Raw genomic sequence first — 19836 nt, 5'->3', positions numbered from 1 at the left:
CTTAAGTCAGCCATGTCATTTAGGAGCAACGCAAGACCTCATATGACGTAATTCACGGGAACCAATTAGAGTAGAGTCGTGTACTATAATTAGAACATCTTTGTTATTTATAATTCAAGATAACCTTTTTATTTATTTTCTTTAATTTTTAGTACTCAAATAAAATTATATGGAATACAAGAGTAGAAAATCCCCATTTTACAATATCTTTAAAAAAAGTAATGCAGGGCTTTTTTTCACAGGTTGGGGAAGCAGCCCTGTCCTTAATGTTGGGGAAAAATTACATGGTATATTTGCAAAAGGGGAAGAAAAAACTTGGATGTTAATTCAGTTTTTGGGGAAAACTGCATGATTTTAAAGAATTTTTCTACGGGGAAGCAGCCCTATACCGGCCCCAGCTATAGAAGTAAAAAAAAGCCCTGTAATGTATAAAAAAGTTGGAAGCAGTCCTGTTTTCTTAAATGTCCGCGCAAATTAACCCGTAAGATCAATCTCGTTATCATTTGGTCAAACATATAAAGACTTGACAATTTGAAAATTTTCTGGAACAATACTGGGCTGCTTTAGAATTGGACAAAACCGATAACAAATACATGTATGTGAAGCTCTTGGCCAGTCTGCAATATTTTCAGGTCTAAATAGACTTGAGGAGACCAATAATCAGAGTGGTAATGTTTATATCTGCACTGGTTACAATTGAAGATGGCATATTGGAAATTATTATTGAGATTACATTGAGTGAGAAATTTAGTTGGATTATGCACTGGTTACAATTAAAGATGACACAATAATAATAATAATAATAAAGACTTTATTTAAAGAGGCAACATTTTTAGGCAAGCCCAGTCTTCTCTATGAGCCTCTATAAATATTGAAAATTACCATTGACATTACATTGATCAGAGAGAAATTTAGTTGGATTATGTGTGTCAGTTCTTTATTGAAAAATTAAATCTTGGAAATTTGTATGAAAAAACATGACTGAGCCGCGTCATTACAAAACCAAGGTAATGTGTTTGCGACCAGCATGGATCCAGACAAGCCTGCGCATCCGCGCAGTCTGATCAGGATCCATGCTGTTCGCTATCAGTTTCTCTACTTGTAATAGGGTTTGTAAACGAACAGCATGGATCCTGATCAGACTGCACGGATGCGCAGGCTGGTCTGGATCCATGCTGGTAGCAAACCCATTATGTTGGTTTTGTCATGAAGCGGCTTGTGTATCTATCAGGTAAAGTGGGGCGCTTGTTCCCTGCATTGCTAGCTATTGCTCACAACAACTTGTAATTGTGTGATGACCATTTATAATAATGCATCTAGTGGTTGGACTTGGAAAAAAGTCATAGCCTGTCCTAATTAATCTTGATGTCTCTTGTACAAATCTGATTTGATGGACTAACATTTTACCAATGAGTCTTGACATAAGATAGCATCTTTGGTTGACATTCCATCAGACATTTATATTGAATATTTTAAGTGTATGTAACTATGCTGCATTCGTAACTGTTTTTTTGTCACGGAAATTGAAAGTCAAATTAATTAATGTTTTGCACAGCATGAAAATTTATATCCATATTGTCAATCTGTTTGGCCTGTCCAAAAATTATCTCAATGTCTCTTGGACAAGACTAAAAAAGTTGGACTAGAGAAGTATATACAATTTTCTAACAACTTGTGTTGTGTGTCGCAGTTTGAAATACTTTATATCGAACTACATGTATAACAACAATTAAAACAGTTGATAATGATTTTCAAAATGTAGCCATATTATATAACTAAATGAAAGGGGATTAAATATTATGCCTTTAAAAAATTACCTGTTTATCATTCATTATTTAATATATTTTCCAGAAAGACTTGTACTTTCCAAATGTTCAGTTGCTGCTAGAGATGTAACAAAGAACTGTTGCATTGCAATATGCTTAGTCCTTGATGTTTGCATTTTAACTTCCTTAAAAATGATAAATAGTTTTGTCAAGATTAAAAGATAGACAAATTCAGTTTAGATATTTAATGGTAAGGGTGAACTAAGTTTAGATATATGCATCTCTTTTGCACATGGTATTTCATAACTAACTTGCATATTTTGTATATATTTTTCTTGCAAATAGGTCTATACAAATTATGTTAAAGAGGGTAAATTTATAATTTACAATTGGGCAGAAAGTCAAGGTTGAAGGTCATCTGAAAATTGTTTCTGGACAATAATTCCTGGAATGTTTATGATGTACTCCAGGAAGAATGAAGATAGCCAATGTTCATTTAATGCCCAGTAGTCTCTATTGGTCTGTTAATCTCATTAAAGATTCATGTCTACAGATGAGCCAAAATATTTCAAGAAAATCAAACTTGAGAAAAATGTACAAAAATTTAAAGAAATGTAAAAACATTCAAGATTCAAGCAATGTGCAATTTATGAGCAGTATTGAAGTATTTATCACTTTATTAGTCCCCTACCAGTTTAACCGGAGGGGACTTTAGGTTTACCCTCCGTCCGTCTGTCTGTCTGTCTGTTCGTCTGTCTGTCTGTCAGTCCGTCCGTCCACAAAACTGGATCCCGCGATAACGCAAAAAGTACTGAAATTTTTTTTATGAAACTTGATATATGGATAGATGGCAGTATGGACATTATGCACGTCTTTTTCTTTTCTTCCTATGTTGAAAATTCTGGTTGCTATGGCAACAAATAGACTGAAAATATGGCAAATTTAACACATAAACTGGATCCAGTGACAACTCAAAAAGTACTGAAAATATTTTTATGAAACTTAAAATATGGGTAGATGGCAGTCTGGAGATTATGCACATCTTTTTCTTTTCTTCCTATGTTGAAAATTCTGGTTGCTATGGCAAAAAATAGCCTGAATTTCAAGATTTCTGATTTAAATTTTTCAGCTTTTTCACTATAAGTTCTTTATTTCTTAAGGTGTTTACTTCAAACTTTAAATATAAGTTTCTGGCCATCAACCACATCATATATGACAAGGTTTACAACTCTAGCACAAAAATTATCAGCATTACCTCCCTTGAACTTAGAATTTTTATGAAAAAAAATGTTGTCTTTTTTAAATAACTTCTTTATTTCCTAATGTATCTACTTCAAACTTCATATATATGTTTCTTATTATCACTCAACATTTTTGAGGAGGTTAAATACTCTAGCAAGACTATTATCAGAATTATCTCCCCCTTGAACTTAGATTTTTTTCGACTTAGATTTTTTATAGGATTTACTTTAAAATCCCACATTATAATAATATGACAGGGTTGTATAAACATAATTTCCTTACTAGGCAGGGAAACTTAACACATTACTGTGATATAGACAAACTTAGAACTCAAAAGATTTAAGTTCATTCATGTCATTTATCCACTGGTAAAATTGAATGGCCAATGGCCCATCAGAATGTTGCTGGGGTTCTAACCGGTAGGGGACTTATGGATTGCTTGCAATACTATGATAATTGCTTGTTTCTACTGCAGTTAGGGCTAATTTTGCATATTATGACCTCTTTGGTTATTTACGTGGATTGTAAGTGCCATTTGCAATGTGTAAATTGCTGTTTGTTCACTTCATAATACTTTTTCATGAAAATTTTGGCATGCTGTGTTGCAAGATTCTTTCCCTTTGTTTTAAAAGTAAGGTGACAAGATTTGCCTCCCTTGATAGCATTATGTAGGGAAACATAACTCTTACAAGTTTGAGTTAAAATTTTGTAGAAGTTGTTTCCCTTGTGTTACATTTTACGTTTGATTATTTGGTGGTGATGCACCAGTGATGTTAATGGTTGAAAAAATTAATTTAATACTAATTAAAGTACAAGTATAGGTCTTGTAATTTACTGTAAAATTGACTGTTTAAATATAAATCAATTTTGTGCAACAAGGTTATTGTTGACTTTTATGCTTTTAAGACAGATAGCCAATGTTTGTATGTCAGCAATATTAGCCACAAATGATATTACTATTGCTAGATAATTCTTTATGGTACAACAATCATGTCATCAAGGGGTCATGGTCAAAGTTGACATTTTAACTAATTTCAGAATTTTTACATATAATATAGTGCTTCCATTGTCCCTCGCCTGGAATCTTTTGTCATTTTGACATCTTGCTTTTGTTTATGGTGTTTGTTGAATAACTTTGCTGTACTTATTTGCACTTTGGAAATAATTTGGCGCTTTGGAAATAATTTGGCGCTTTGGAACTAATCTGGGTCAATTCTATCGCAAAGGTCAAGGTCTTATTTTTTGTAACTTATGCAAGAATTTCATCATAAACTCATTGTTGAAGGTGACATTGCAACTGATTTTTCACTACATTGTGTATTTACAAATTGAAATTATCTTTCAACAGTTAATATAAGTGTTAAAACTTTATTTCTTCAATAAATGTATGGTTAATAGTCTACTGCAATTCTATTTAGTTATGCCAGCTATAAAAATTAAATTCAAAATAATTATTCCAACAAAATGTTTTTTTGTTTTGTTTGCTTTTAAATACAGCAGTATTTTTTTGAAGATATAATCATATCAGAAATGTAAATAAAAAACAATGGAATGTTCAAGTAGAAAAAAAGTTCCATCAGTTCCAATAGTATATAAATTCTTTCAGTGTTCCTCTTAAATAAAATATTTCTGTACAAAAAATCTTAAATTTCAGGGTGAAAGAAAAGTAAAAAAGCTGTTTCCACATTGGAAGTAGTCTGGTTGTCTGCTTTTTGCATGACTGGTTCTAGTGAGTAAAGTGATAGGCTGCGAAGTCAGTAAACCAGTCTTGTTATCTGACAAGCTGCCTTAGCAGCAGAAGATAAAATTTACAGGTAAGAGATATTTTCACTTTTGATTTTCATCAAAATTAATTTCATATGCTCAGGGTTGACGGGATGTTATGACTGATGTTGAATTGTTATGCTGACTTCTAATTACTGACCATTACTGATATTTTAAACATTTTTAATATGTCAATCTCCTTTATCTAAGATGATCTCTCTCAGGAAAAAAAGAGCACTTTATTGTTTTGAAATATGATTTAGGTCAATAATGTTATGCCAGTCATTTTCAAGTTATGCCAGTCATTTTCAGTTTGTCTGTTTCAATGAAAAAGTAGAGCTATCATGATCAAGCTATTATCATGATCAAGCTATCATGATCAAGCTATCATGATCAAGCTATCATGATCAAGCTATTATGATCGAGCTATTATGATCACTGTAGCGATGGCCTAATGTTGTCCTCATGCAAAAATTTAATGTAGCCTGTTATTCAAACATTTCAAAAACATATCAACCTGAAACTTAGAATACTTACTTCACATGAAAATGTGCAGTTGTTGACAGGGGGCATGATTCTGAAAGGAATGTTTTTGAGTGGACTGCCCCTTTTTAACTTAATTTTTAACAGACGAGTTACCACGACATGTGGTGCTCTTGTTTTTTCTTCAAAATTTACATGGTTAATCATAATGGAATTCATTGACATCACCAGAGTCACTGAAAACCTAAAATGTTTCCCAGTTCTTGGTCTAGTGGCATTATAACAGACAAGTATTTTCAATTATTATATGCATAGAGGCTTGATTATATGCATGTCTTGCTTTTAAGCTTTTAATCTAACCAGTCTTTTTACTCTTTTCCATACAGCTTGCTCTCTATAAAACAAATGAAATTTAATCACACCAGTCATCTAATGGGAGATTAATTTGAATCTTATAGTTTAAACTGTGTATTTCTTATAGTTTAAACTATATATGTGTACATTGCCTTTTATATAATCAAAATTCATCCCATATTTCAACTGATTTCAGATGCCGCATGCGGTCTTTGATTCTGTACCATGACTTTTCGTGTTTTGTAACATGAACTGGAAATTATTTCTAATGCCGTCTTTAGTTCTGTACTATGTCTATTGCTGATTTTGGGCTACTACTTGTATTATCCCCAGGGCTCCTTGTAGTATACTCAACGGTGCCGGCCCGTGGAAAAAATTCACAATGATGATATATCAATATTACGATTGTATTAGATGTTGAATATTGATGATATATCGATATCGCGATTGTATCAGATGTTGAATATTGATGATATATCGATACCGCGATTGTATCAGATGTTGAATATTGATGATATATCGATACCGCGATTGTATCAGATGTTGAATATTGATGAAATATCGATACCGCGATTGTATCAGATGTTGAATATTGATGATATATCGATACCGCGATTGTATCAGATGTTGAATATTGATGAAATATCGATACCGCGATTGTATCACATGTTGAATATTGATGATATATCGATACCGCGTTTGTATCAGATGTTGAATATTGATGAAATATCGATGCCGCGATTGTATCACATGTTGAATATTGATGATATATCGATACCGCGTTTGTATCAGATGTTGAATATTGATGAAATATCGATACCGCGATTGTATCACATGTTGAATATTGATGAAATATCGATACCGCGATTGTATCAGATGTTGAATATTGATGATATATCGATACCGCGATTGTATCAGATGTTGAATATTGATGAAATATCGATACAGCGATTGTATCAGATGTTGAATATTGATGATATATCAATATTGCAATTTTTCAGATGTTGAATATTGATGATATATCGATATCGCAATTGTATCAGATGTTGAATATTGATGATATATCGATACCGCGTTTGTATCAGATGTTGAATATTGATGAAATATCGATACCGCGATTGTATCACATGTTGAATATTGATGAAATATTGATACCGCGATTGTATCAGATGTTGAATATTGATGATATATTGATACCGGGATTGTATCAGATGTTGAATATTGATGAAATATCGATACAGCGATTGTATCAGATGTTGAATATTGATGATATATCAATATTGCAATTTTTCAGATGTTGAATATTGATGATATATCGATATCGCAATTGTATCAGATGTTGAATATTGATGATATATCGATACCGCGATTGTATCAGATGTTGAATATTGATGAAATATCGATACCGGGATTGTATCAGATGTTGAATATTGATGATATATCGATACCGGGATTGTATCACAGATGTTGAATATTGATGATATATCGATACCGCGATTGTATCAGATGTTGAATATTGATGAAATATCGATACCGCGATTGTATCACATGTTGAATATTGATGATATATCGATACCGCCCAGTTTGTATCAGATGTTGAAGATTGATGAAATATCGATACCGCGATTGTATCAGATGTTGAATATTGATGATATATCGATACCGCGATTGTATCACATGTTGAATATTGATGATATATTGATACCGCGTTTGTATCAGATGTTGAATATTGATGAAATATCGATACCGCAATTGTATCAGATGTTGCATATTGATGATATATCGATATTGCAATTTTTCAGATGTTGAATATTGATGAAATATCGATACCGCGATTGTATCAGATGTTGAATATTGATGAAATATCGATACCGCGATTGTATCACATGTTGAATATTGATGATATATCGATACCGCGTTTGTATCAGATGTTGAATATTGATGAAATATCGATACCGCAATTGTATCAGATGTTGAATATTGATGATATATCGATATTGCAATTTTTCAGATGTTGAATATTGATGAAATATCGATACCGCGATTGTATCAGATGTTGAATATTGATGAAATATCGATACCGCGATTGTATCACATGTTGAATATTGATGATATATCGATACCGCGTTTGTATCAGATGTTGAATATTGATGAAATATCGATATTGCAATTTTTCAGATGTTGAATATTGATGATATATCAATATCGCGATTGTATCACATGTTGAATATTGATGATACATCTATACCGCAATTTTTCAGATGTTAAATATTGATGATATATCGATATCGCAAATTGTATTAGATGTTAAATATTGATGAAATATCGATACCGCGATATCAGGTGTTGAATATTGATGAAATATCAATATTGCGATTGTATCAGATGTTGATTGCCTACCTTTAAATTAGAAGTTTCTTATTGTGAGGTATTAGATTCTTTAATACCATGACAAACTAGCTTCTCATCAAATTAATGCCACTGAGTGTTTTTCCACATAATGATATTAATCGTTTTAAACAACTATCAACCAAATTTTCATGGAAAAAACATGTAATGAGTTCAGGACTTGTCAATTTTATAATCCTAGCTTGGTAGACAGGGAACTGTCCATGTGGCACTGATTGAGCTATTTGACCTATTCAAATAATAATAATGTTACTATACAATACATTAGCAAAGACAGAAGTTTATAACGACTTGCAATGATTGTTTCATCAAAGGAACTTTTACAGGCTACTGTTTCAAACAAAACATCTGATAGGGTCTATAACAAGCTGATTTTTCCTTCTGATCTTTACAACAGACAAAATACAGCTATCTAACGGCTGACAAATATAATAAACAATTCTTGCCTCAGTTTTTGTTCCCATGTGATATGTTTGTTTTATTTACATCATTAATGAGAGGCTGCCATATGTTCTAACTTGAGAAAAAATCCGGCTATTTAGAAACTATTTATGAAGTCTCACCTGAGCTGATCTTGTAGGGTTTGAAATATATTTTATTATTGGCAGAAAACCTTGCTGCTTTATGTTGCAAATACAATCAAATAAAATTGACTTCGCAGGATTTCATTAGGGCATCTGAGGTCTTCCTCCACCAGTAAAGCTGGAATGTTGCCATATGACCTATACTGTGTCAGTGTAACATAAAACCCAATCAAACAAACAAATTATTTACAGATTGGCAATCCATATCATGGGTTGAAATGCTGTTAAAATCTGTGGTATTTTCAGCCTGTAGATTAAAGTATCGCCCTTGACCATTGTCCAATCACTTGTTTTTCTTGGCAAATTTGTTGCCCACCATAAAAATGAAAACCCTGCTTTGTTTAACTTTTCCTCCTCTGATTTCATATACATGTAATTGGCTTAGTTTTTGCTTTGGCTTTGGAGGGGTGGTGCTTGAACCTTTGTGGAATTGTGGGGACTTTGACATTTTGATTATTATACCCTCTGGGCTCTACAAAGGTGCTGTCCAGCGGTGTCATCAGTCAGATTGTAAAGATCTCTATTTAATGCTCAGCACTGCAATTTTGACATAATATGTCCCCATCTTTCAGCGTTATAGCAAAACAACTCATTGACTTGGCGACAGTTGCAATGCAAGGACAAGAAGCCAAAGTGTTAAGCAGTTAAAACTTTTCCAAAGCACTAAGTTAGTCATGTTGTACCATATCTGATATTATATTCGCTGTCTCTTGAAATATCTTCTATAGACAATTGTACAAAGGTTGTCATCGGGAGTTCGGATATCCAAATGTTTGCATCATGGTTTGTTGTCGGATCAAAGTTTTGGTTATTCAATTATTCATATAAAGTATTGTTGTCATTGAAACTTTAGAATATGAAGTTGAGAGACTTGTGACAAATACATAGATTTGCATGGTGATGACAAGTCCATTTTGTTGTTCCGCAGTATGACAATAATATATGCATCATGAACACTGCAGACGATTTTTTATCATATAAGAATACAGTCTTTTGAAATGTTATTGTTTCATTTGATATTACTGCTTGCCTGAAACATGTATATACTCAATATTGGCATTTGAACAGACAATGAACACATTTTCACAATTCTCATTTATATTGAAAGTTTTATCTGACATGGACATTGAATGTAGAATAATCGGTGCACATGTACTAAGAAAAAAACTACAATTCGAACATCCAATTGTGTCCGGATACTCACTAGTCAGAAGGCAATTTTGGCTCAGAATGATATGCCTAAATTATACATTGTTTAAACAATAGCTGGTTCTCAAAGTGCAATTACAGCTAGGACTTACAAAAAGCAAAAAGGGTACCATGGGACTGTCACAGAATAGGTGTAACATCCTTGTTGCAAGGTGCTAGAGTGGGGGGAGTGTGTATATAATAAAAGCAAGGTACCAGTGGGGTTCTTATCAAATGGAACTAATATTTGACACAATTGGTACAAGTAGAGATTTTGATGCTAAAGCATCAAGTCGCCGGATAGAAATTTGATTGTATTATCATAAATTAAAGAAAATATCAGTTTAATGGTTCGAGTATAAAGAAAAGAGGAACAATAAGTTGAGTAATGTTTATTCATAAACACGTTTTCATTTACTTGCCACAATTATATATTTCTTGCTGAGAGTTTTATGCAATAAATTTATGCTATGCTATAATAAAACATCATTTTTGAAGCATTTTGCTTAGCAATTTTGTCAAGAAACTGTTATCATTATTTAATAAGCTAGTATTGTTTGACAATATTTACCCGAGACTCAATAATTTTCGGGAGCTGTTTCGTTTGCTTACATAACTTTTTATGATTAATGTTAACGATTTTATTGTAAGTATAATTACATGTATAATTATATCAATTGATACTGCTCGATGGCCTTGTGGTAAGTATGACGAAGTTGTAACCTACATGTACATGTAGTAGGCGCAAGTTCGAATCTCGGACAAATCCTGTAGTTTTCATAAATTGAATTTTATAATATCTTTTAACTTTATGAAACATAAGTTGATAAATCGTGTGTTTCATTTCTAGCACTTTTTTATTTCATAATTTTGATAAACGGTCAAGTTTTGCAAAATACAAAAAGTATTATAAAAGAAAACATAAAAAATCAATTTAATCAGGTACGTATATTAACGTACCTGATTTAATGAACCTATACAGTCTTCAATTTGAAACTAACTTAAAATCTAACACCTTGTCATCGAGGCTTGTAAAGCAAATGATATGATTATAATTCTACTTGTAATTCTACTTTATACATATACCGTTGTACCATACATTTGAATTCCGTATGGTTTTCTTCAGCATCCGATAATTACCGACAAATTATTACCGATCATCGAATATTTGCAAAGTGACTATGAAAATATATATGCTTAATTATTGCATAAAACAATGCAATTCTACTGTAAAAGTGGTGTCTGCATAAAAAAATTATTATTATGCACTATCGAAAAAAATATATTATTTGGCTGAAATCAATATTCCTGTCGCTACATACGATATAGTTAACGTTTAATTGCCTTTCAGTGGGATAAACTATCAACACAAAGATGGTTTATTAGTTTTCTCTTTGTATCCAATACGAATCCGGCCCCTACTGTTATACCGAGATTTTTCATACAAAATTACTTTGATTTGCACTTTATCAGCTAGTTACCTGTATGTCTATCTTATCAGCCATTTGTTACTATTAATAGATTTTATAACAATAACATACAACGTGTAGTCACGTGATTCTGGGAGAAACTGTTTATAATAAATAAGATAAAAAAATAGAATAGGCCTCAAAAGATACAATCAACCAGATAATTTAAAAGTGTCATTTTAAATATCATGCATGATTTATTCATCATAAAATAGCAACGCTTGACACTTTAAAAAAGTAAAAGCATCCCTAAATTCAATGACTGGTCCATAGGGATACGTCGTTAATTCATTTTATAAAAAATGTAATGTTGCTTTTTACGATGTCAATATTTGAATATTTCATTTCATTGAGCAACGTTATAAATGTATGTTTGAATTTTTGAGATTACTGAAAACAATTGTAGTCTTTAATTGTTCAGTAATTATTATGCTTTTATTTACAGAAATTAATGCCTTCTCCTACCATAGGTATAATATTAAACTATTACAAATATAGTCGCCGGTTTCTACCGGCGACTAATAACAGATTTCTCTTACACACATACTGTTTACTACTGTTTACAAGAATGCTCATGTAGGTACTAACTGTACTTTTATAAGCCAGGTTCAAACTGACACAAAGAATGAATGTACTTGAGTGCTCTCAAAATTTCTTGCATATCAGACAGGTTTATTTACCGTTTACACCGATGCTAGAAAACTCTGTCTTACACCCCCCATGTAAGACAAGTTGCGTGCTTTAAATGACGTCATTGACGCGCGCCTTTTATGAATGAATCGCGTTCTTAGGATGACGTCATTTTTCCGTTATGAATGAAGTTCTATGTTCATACGCTACTATAAGAAAAAAGTGAGTAATGAGAATATCAGTTTTTATAATTTCTGTTCCGAAAATAATTAACATGTAATATGCAAGAAAAAGAATCAAACACCGGCTGTTGGTACAGACGGGAATATATAGCTCTCGGGTAACTGTTTAGCGGAAACTCGGCAGAGCCTCGGTACCGCTGTAAACAGTTACCCTCGAGCTAGATATTCCGGTCTGTACCGGCAGCCGGTGTAAGATTCTTATATGCTGGTACCCAGTAAGCTATCACATAGTACTGATATTGCAGTTGTTGCTCACATATAATCTGACAATGATGGTGGAAATGTCTGACAAATTGCTCTTTCATGGTTATACATATCAAGAATGAATGGGTTTCGAGTTTATGGCAGAATAAGAATATTGTGAGAACAATGAAGAAATTCTACAGCATGGAGTAAAGCATGCAGTGCAAATAATAGCTGTGGTTAGTGAAATAATGAAAAAACTTATTTATACATTAGTTCACTAGATGTTAATTCTGTTGGGTTTTACATTGCATGTCATGGCGACTTTCCTTCTTTACTGATGGAGGAAGACCTCAGATGCCCCTCCATGCTTTCAGTCACAAACGGGTACCTCTGCCACAATTTAGCTTGGATATTTTACAGCGTAAAGACAAAAATAGATAATTAAAAACAAAAACAAAAAAAGAATTTTACCCTATAACCTTGTGAAGGATTATCTCTGAAAACAAGAACAAATATCTCCAATGCATGGCTAAAATCCCCAATCTCTAGAGTAAAGTTGTTTATTTGTTTGTGGGGTTGTCCACCAAGCAGGCTTTCCTGGATAACTATTCAGTAATTACCATTTCCTCAGCAACTGACCAACTATTAATCTCACATTATTTCTGAATCAGTGGTGAGAGATAAATGACCATTTGCCGCAATGGCTGAGGAGACCAGAGTAAAATTTATAAGCTACAGTCATGTTGTAAACGTAGGCTTCATATGACTGTAATTCTGGTGCAGGGTTTCATATAAAAAGGAATTCTGCAACTTGAAATTACTAGTACTTTATTTTGTTTGCAGTGTCCAATCACAGTATGATTGGGTGTATGATTGCTTAAATGATCCTTATGTCAAGGACAGATAGCCTTTAAAGCCTAAATTAATGATGATGAATTCCTGCTTATCTTCCACTAGGGAGGGGAACATCACTATCAAATTTGTTTGTATTTGAAGATCTCTTTAAAATGCAGTTGTTTCAAGATGGAGAACAAATCATTATTCTTAACAGGAAGTTTAAGATGTATAAGCCTACATGATTATTTAGTACCTGGCAAAAGGTAAATGCTTTAAGTTCAACAGTTGCTTTTAATAGCCATATTGGCCTGAAAGTCTTATATTCAGAGTTCATTACAACACTCGTGTAAATAAATTCTGTATGATGATCAAGTTACTTCTGTATTGCATTTAAATCTGAGAAACACATCTTTAAAAGCCCATACATCACAAGTCATGGGTAGAAAACTGCAGTAACTGTTAAACGGTTGCTATGGATATCCTCTTTTCCTGCATTTTAATACAAATCAGTAGGTAAATTATGCAAAAAAGTGCTTAAGGCTATTGCTTTCGCAGAAGTTTTGAGATTGAAAGTAAAAGTCTTTGTGAAAAAAGAAAAACATAGAATGATAAATTGTAATGAGTGGAAATTGCATATTAGAAATTACACAATGTTTACACATGGCGAGACAACGCTGCCTTAGAGAAAACATAAGGACTATGAAGTGCCGTATTATAATTAATAATGGTTGCAGAATTTTACTATAAATCAGTTTGAAGATGTAGATTCCAAGATTTATGCTAGGAAAATATAGTATAGTTAAATTAAGTCTGTAGCAATGTTGGAAGTTTCATCATTTTCATGCATAACTTATTGAGCAAAGTAACATGATTTTTAAGCAAATTACATAATTATATACCGGTACAGTTGAAGAGAATGAAGAGAAGAAAAATAGAAAAATTATTTTATAAAAGAAAGCTAGTCATATTTTTACATAGCAAACAATGTCATTTAGATTTCTGTGTTTTTCATAGCTTGAGATTTATGATCGTTTGAACATCTTTGACATTCTTTTTTAGCTCACCTGAGCACAAAGTGCTAAGAGCTTTTATGATGTCAATTTGTCTGTCAACATCCACAATTTTGTTAAACAATATCTCCTATACTACCACATAGATTTTGACCAAATTTTCTTCAAATAATCCTTAGGTGGACCTCTACAAAAAAAATTATTAATCTTGGGGGGTCACCGGGGGGGGGGGGGGGAGTAAAAAGGGGGAGTAAAAATCCTGAGAACCATGATGGCCCTCTTGTTGAAAGTTTTACATAACTATGATTCTGTCCTAGTCATTTGTCAACAACCTACATTACATGGATCAGTTCTGTACAGTTATATATGGAACATACCAATAAGCATTCTGAATAGTTAAATCTTTTTGCAGGATTTACACCTTGAAATTCAAGGAGCAATTAATTCAAAGTAAAAGAGAGAGTTTTCAAAAAAACTTTTTAAGCTTCCTTACTCAATCTGTTATATATTTTTTTTAATGTACATAATTAAACTGTATAGATTACAGATAAATATTGTTTAAACTAAAGTGACGCCAACTTTAAATGTCTCAATAACTTCGCTTGTCTATTTAAATGTGATACTAACAATAGACATGCTATTATCAAAATGATTTCAAAATTAATTGGAGAAGGGGGGGGGGCAGAGAATAATTATATGAAAAGACATAATTCAACCATCTATACATATATAACACTCAGTCATACTATTATTTTACAACTCAGTTCTAGCTGTGCCATTATTAAATTATTTAATAGCAATGTAAACAAAGGGAAATCCGTGATTAACTCTCGACTATTTTCAGTTTCATATGCAAACAAAATACTTTGCTTTTATACCTTTTGATATTTGATCATTAAAGCATATTGTGCATTAATATGCCAATATCCTTGTATTACTAATCATTAGACTGTACTTGGGGCTGACGAGAAAATCCTTTGATTTGCATCGATCGTTCTTGTATTACCTGAAGCGATGAGTAACTCTACACAATCGTAATGCTTTCCAGTTATAATTTATTATTTAGAAAAACAATACTTCAAAGGAACAGCTTGTATGAAATTATGATTACAGGTGATTAAAAGTTTGAAAATTGCCTGAAGCAAAGTCTTTAAAATTGATAATATTGCACTTGGGGGAAATAGAATTACAACTGTGCAACAAACTGCAGTGCTTCAAATGTAATGTATTAGATGCACTTAGGAGATAATGTGTGTTTAATTTATGGTTTATTGTGCACCTCTTTCACTCAGCTGCTGTATATGTTAGATGGAACTTAATGCACATTTTTTTATGATACAAAAATATTTTTTGGGAATATTGATACAGTCAAACTTGTGTTGAAGATCACAGTTGAATGGTCGAGACAACCAAAAGAGAAAACTTAAAAAATATTATTTTAAAAATCGAAAGAGCTAGAGCTTAAATATTTGGCATGAAACATTGTCTAGTCAGTGTCTACCAAGTTTTTTTCAAATAAAAGCCCTGGGGTCAAAATTGGCCCGCCCTGGCGAGGGGGGGGGGAATCATTGATTTTCCTTATTTGTATATCTTCTTAAAAAAAAACACCCAAAGAGCTAGAGTTTAGATACAAAGCATGAAACATCTTCTAGTGAGTGTCTACCAAGTTTGTTCAAATTAAAGCCCTCAAATCAAAATTGGCCCGCCAGGGATGCGGGGGGGAGTGTATTGTTTTTCCCTATATTTGTATAGTAAAAACTTAACAAATCTTCTTTTAAAAACCCCAAGGAGCTAGAGCTTAGATATTTATCATGAAACATCTTCTAATGGGTGTCAACCAAGTTTGTTCAAATAAAACCCTTGGGTCAGAATTGAGCGATTTCAGGGCCATGATGACCCTCTTGTCTTGTGGACTTGCCATCATATATGCATGCTTTTTAAATTTGGGGCTTTTCCATTGTATACTTTTAGGGATTTAATATTATATCAAAATTTTTAAATAGAGTAACAAACAGAATTTATGTTTTTCAAAATAATACTTAAATGGTCTTTTTTATCCTTTTTAATGTGGATATGGCATGGTTTCCTTATTAACATGGTTGAAATGTGCTTCACCTTAGAAATAGGAATGAAAGCAATGGTACAACTTCTGCACAGCAACATTTTTCATTCAGGCAATCGTGTGAAGTTAGTATTTTTTACTTTTGAAAGCTCTTAAATTTTCTAGATAAAACTTGAAATGATACTAATTTCATGGTTTTCAGGTTTTCTGATATTTTAGTTTGAACCAATGTTTTTTGGAATTTGGTTGTTGCTGCAAGGTGTTGCTCCCAGAGGGGGTGAAATTTATTGTGAAGTCTTACCAGGAATTGATACTGATGTTGTAAAGAGGTTTTTGCTCTATAGAGGGTCTCTATGCAGAGGTTGTTCTGAAAATGATTCACTGATACATAAATCACATCATCCCTGATAAAATGTCAAAATATATGAAAAAGACAATAATTATAAAGGATTGGGTTTAACAAGGGTATATTTATCAGTCATTAACCCTTTTTGTTTGAACAATCCTTTTATATGAAAGCCCTATCAAAGCCACTGCACACCAGACAGGCCCACCTTTGTATGTTTATTCTCAGATAATAACTCAAAAGGCTGAAAACCTCCTCTAATATTGCATGGGAAGCAATAAAGAAGCAAGTTTTATGACTCAATAAATTTCGGGTCTTTATTTTTGTTATAGCATAGCCAGTAATCTAAAATGCATTAAAAATTGAGTTTATATTGATATTTTTGGCACTATATATAATTTAGCTGAGGAAAATTACTTTTAGGTGCATGAGCAGTGTGTAAGTATATTGATCATTTTTTGAAGAGAAGCTTGATAATTCATCCTTGTAGGGTGGTGAATTGGGGGACACCCCTTTCTTTTTTTTTTGGGGGGGGGGGGGGGGGTCATTGGGTAATAGAAAGTTCAAGGACTGATTCAGTTAGTAGAGAATATTAATTACATGTAAATGAAAGATAAATTCTGTGTTGATTTGCCTATAAAACTGTTTGAATGTGGAAAAAAAAAATATAACCCTTGGTCCTAACCCTGGGGGATAGTGGGGACTTCACTTATGGATTATTAAATCTCTGGTTTACTCAGATGATAATTTTTTTTGCTAATTATAAAGTTCTTCCTCAATGCAAGTCATACAGTCATATTACCTGCTACTTTGCTGCTCACACTTTAGTGTTTTCTGTTGCATTGACTTGCCAAATCTCAAAAATACCCACAATCTCCCCTCCCTACCACTGCTATCTTCCTCTACTACCTTTCCCCACTAACACCTTTAAGTTCTAATATGTGAGGAAGCTATCCAGCTTGCTTACAGAACGTTGGTGACCTTACTCAGGTGCCCGTTCGTGCCTGAAATAATGCACGGAAGGGCACCTGAGGCCTTCCTCCATCAGTAAAGCTGGAACATCGCCATATGACCTAATCTGTGTCGGTGTGACGTAAAGCCCAATCAAAGGAACAAACAAACTAACACCTTTAAGAATAACAATTGAATTATGCACAAATGTTAAATTAAAAAATAATGTTTTATTTTTAGTAATTTTGAATTGATTGACCTCTTTAAAATTATCTTAAAAAGTGTTGGAGAGTGTGGTCACAGATAGGCGGGGAGGTCCTTTTTTTTTCGTCAAAAAAGTTTTATATTTGTCAATCCTTTTGATCTCTCATTAAAACATACATACATCTCGTACACAATAAGTGAACACGCTTATAAACAGTTATTTCAGGTTAACAATTTATTTTTTTGCATTAATGATATGTTAGTGATAATTGATGACTGAATTATGGAAATGACATGTATCTAATATTATTTACATGTGAAATGTACATGTCTGTTTTTTCTTAGGATTTGAAGGGGGGAGATTTAATGAGGCGTACCTAGCAGCTGCTCTGTACATTATGTCATACATAACAGTTTTATGAGCTTTAGAAGTCTCCGAGAGGTGATAAAAAGTCACGCTACAGTTTCAACCAAATGTTTTGTACAGTTTGTATTATTTTTTTTTATTTATTTTTTTTTTTTTTGGGGGGGGGGGAAACAAAAAAGTTGCTTTTTTATAAACAAAATAGTCTTGGAAGTTCCCATGTTAGGGTGTTCAATTCTTGTGTAAACTAGAAAGTTGCATATGACTGATAATTGATTGATACATAAAAATAGGAAGGACTCGATGAAGGTGTTTAAATATATATTCAAGTTTGGACTGAGCTATTATGGGAACTGTCATCACAGTTTTTAGTGATAAAAATCACAATGATTTAAAGATAAAACTCGTGTTTGAAATATAATGTCATGATTTATATGCAATCATCTGCACTGATAAGTCTAATACAGCTTTAATACCTAAGCAATTTCCAATATTGGTCATGATCCCAGAACACAATATTGGTTTATGATCCCACAACCCAATATTTGGCCATGATTCCACAACCCAATATTGGTCATGATCCCACCATCCAATATAGTTTATGGTCCAATGATTCCACAACCCAATATTGATAACCCAATATTTGGTCATGATCCCACAACCAATATTGGTTGTGATCCCACAGTGCAATATTATGTCATGATCCCAAAACCCAATATTTGGCCATGATTCCACAACCTAATATTGGTCATAATCCCACAACCCAATAATGGTTATGATCCAACAACCTAATAATCGGTCATGATTCCACAATCAAAAATATCTGGTCATGATCCCACAACCCAATATTTGGTCATGATTCCACAACCAAATATTGGTCATGATTCCATAACCCAATATTCGGTCATGATCCTACAACACCAAACATATCCTTTTATAATTTGCATAATGGACTTGTCTTACTTAGAATTTAAAACATAACTGTTCTTTTATATTATATTTGATTTCAGTTTTAAATTGAAAACAATTTAAAGATTTGACAGTAAACAATATTTTATCCACTGTTCCTTTTTCCAGCCTTAAGCTATATTTTGTGAAATATTTTCATAAAGTTTATCAACAGTAAAATTATAGTGTTTCAAAAAGAGTTGTAACGTGTTTGACACACATAATATTGTATGTAAACAGAATAAAATGTTCCGAATAAAATATTAATCAGAACTGTTCAGATTAAGTCTTTGTTTTGTATATAAATGTTTTATTTAATCAAGATGCTTAATATGATATTATGGTAACATATTGTCACAACACGTGTTTAATATCTGATACCCCAATTATAAAGAATTAGGTTTTATAAATTTTAAACAAAAGTAGTTTAACTTTCGGCAATTTTAGGCTGAAAAAAATATTTCATTAACACTGAACCTACTGAATTTCTTCCATGGACTAGTCCAACTTCCATTTCTGGATCAATTTGGGGATATCTATAGTACAGATCTTGTCGAGACTACACTGGTATGCAGGCTGGCCTGGCTCCATACTCAGGTGGCAAAAGGCTAATCATTTTAATTCCAGCAGAATAAGGATTTACTTACGAAACAAAATATTTCAATTCTGACATAACATTCATAACTTCTTCACCATGTTTTTGTAAATTGATGATAATTGCAGATTTTGATATCTTGATCTAAGATTAATCTAAAAAAATTCTGATGATTCAATCACAGAGAAAACCATCAATTTCA

General features: G+C 32.6%; 1 protein-coding gene across 1 annotated transcript in view; it reads left to right on the top strand.

The window, feature by feature from the left end:
• LOC132739812 (plexin-A4-like) overlaps positions 1-19836 on the top strand; it is a 39338-nt gene that overhangs the window by 858 nt on the left and 18644 nt on the right. The window contains exon 2 of the mRNA XM_060727621.1: positions 4663-4822. The gene's annotated coding sequence lies outside the window, so the exon portion shown is untranslated. The remainder of the gene's footprint in view (positions 1-4662; positions 4823-19836) is intronic.

Source organism: Ruditapes philippinarum, unplaced genomic scaffold, assembly GCF_026571515.1.
Source record: "Ruditapes philippinarum isolate M1 unplaced genomic scaffold, ASM2657151v2 ctg8563_1_1_1_1, whole genome shotgun sequence".
Classification (NCBI taxonomy): domain Eukaryota; kingdom Metazoa; phylum Mollusca; class Bivalvia; order Venerida; family Veneridae; genus Ruditapes; species Ruditapes philippinarum.
The sequence above is the reverse complement of the archived record's forward strand: the minus strand, read 5'-3'. Positions and strand labels throughout refer to the sequence as shown.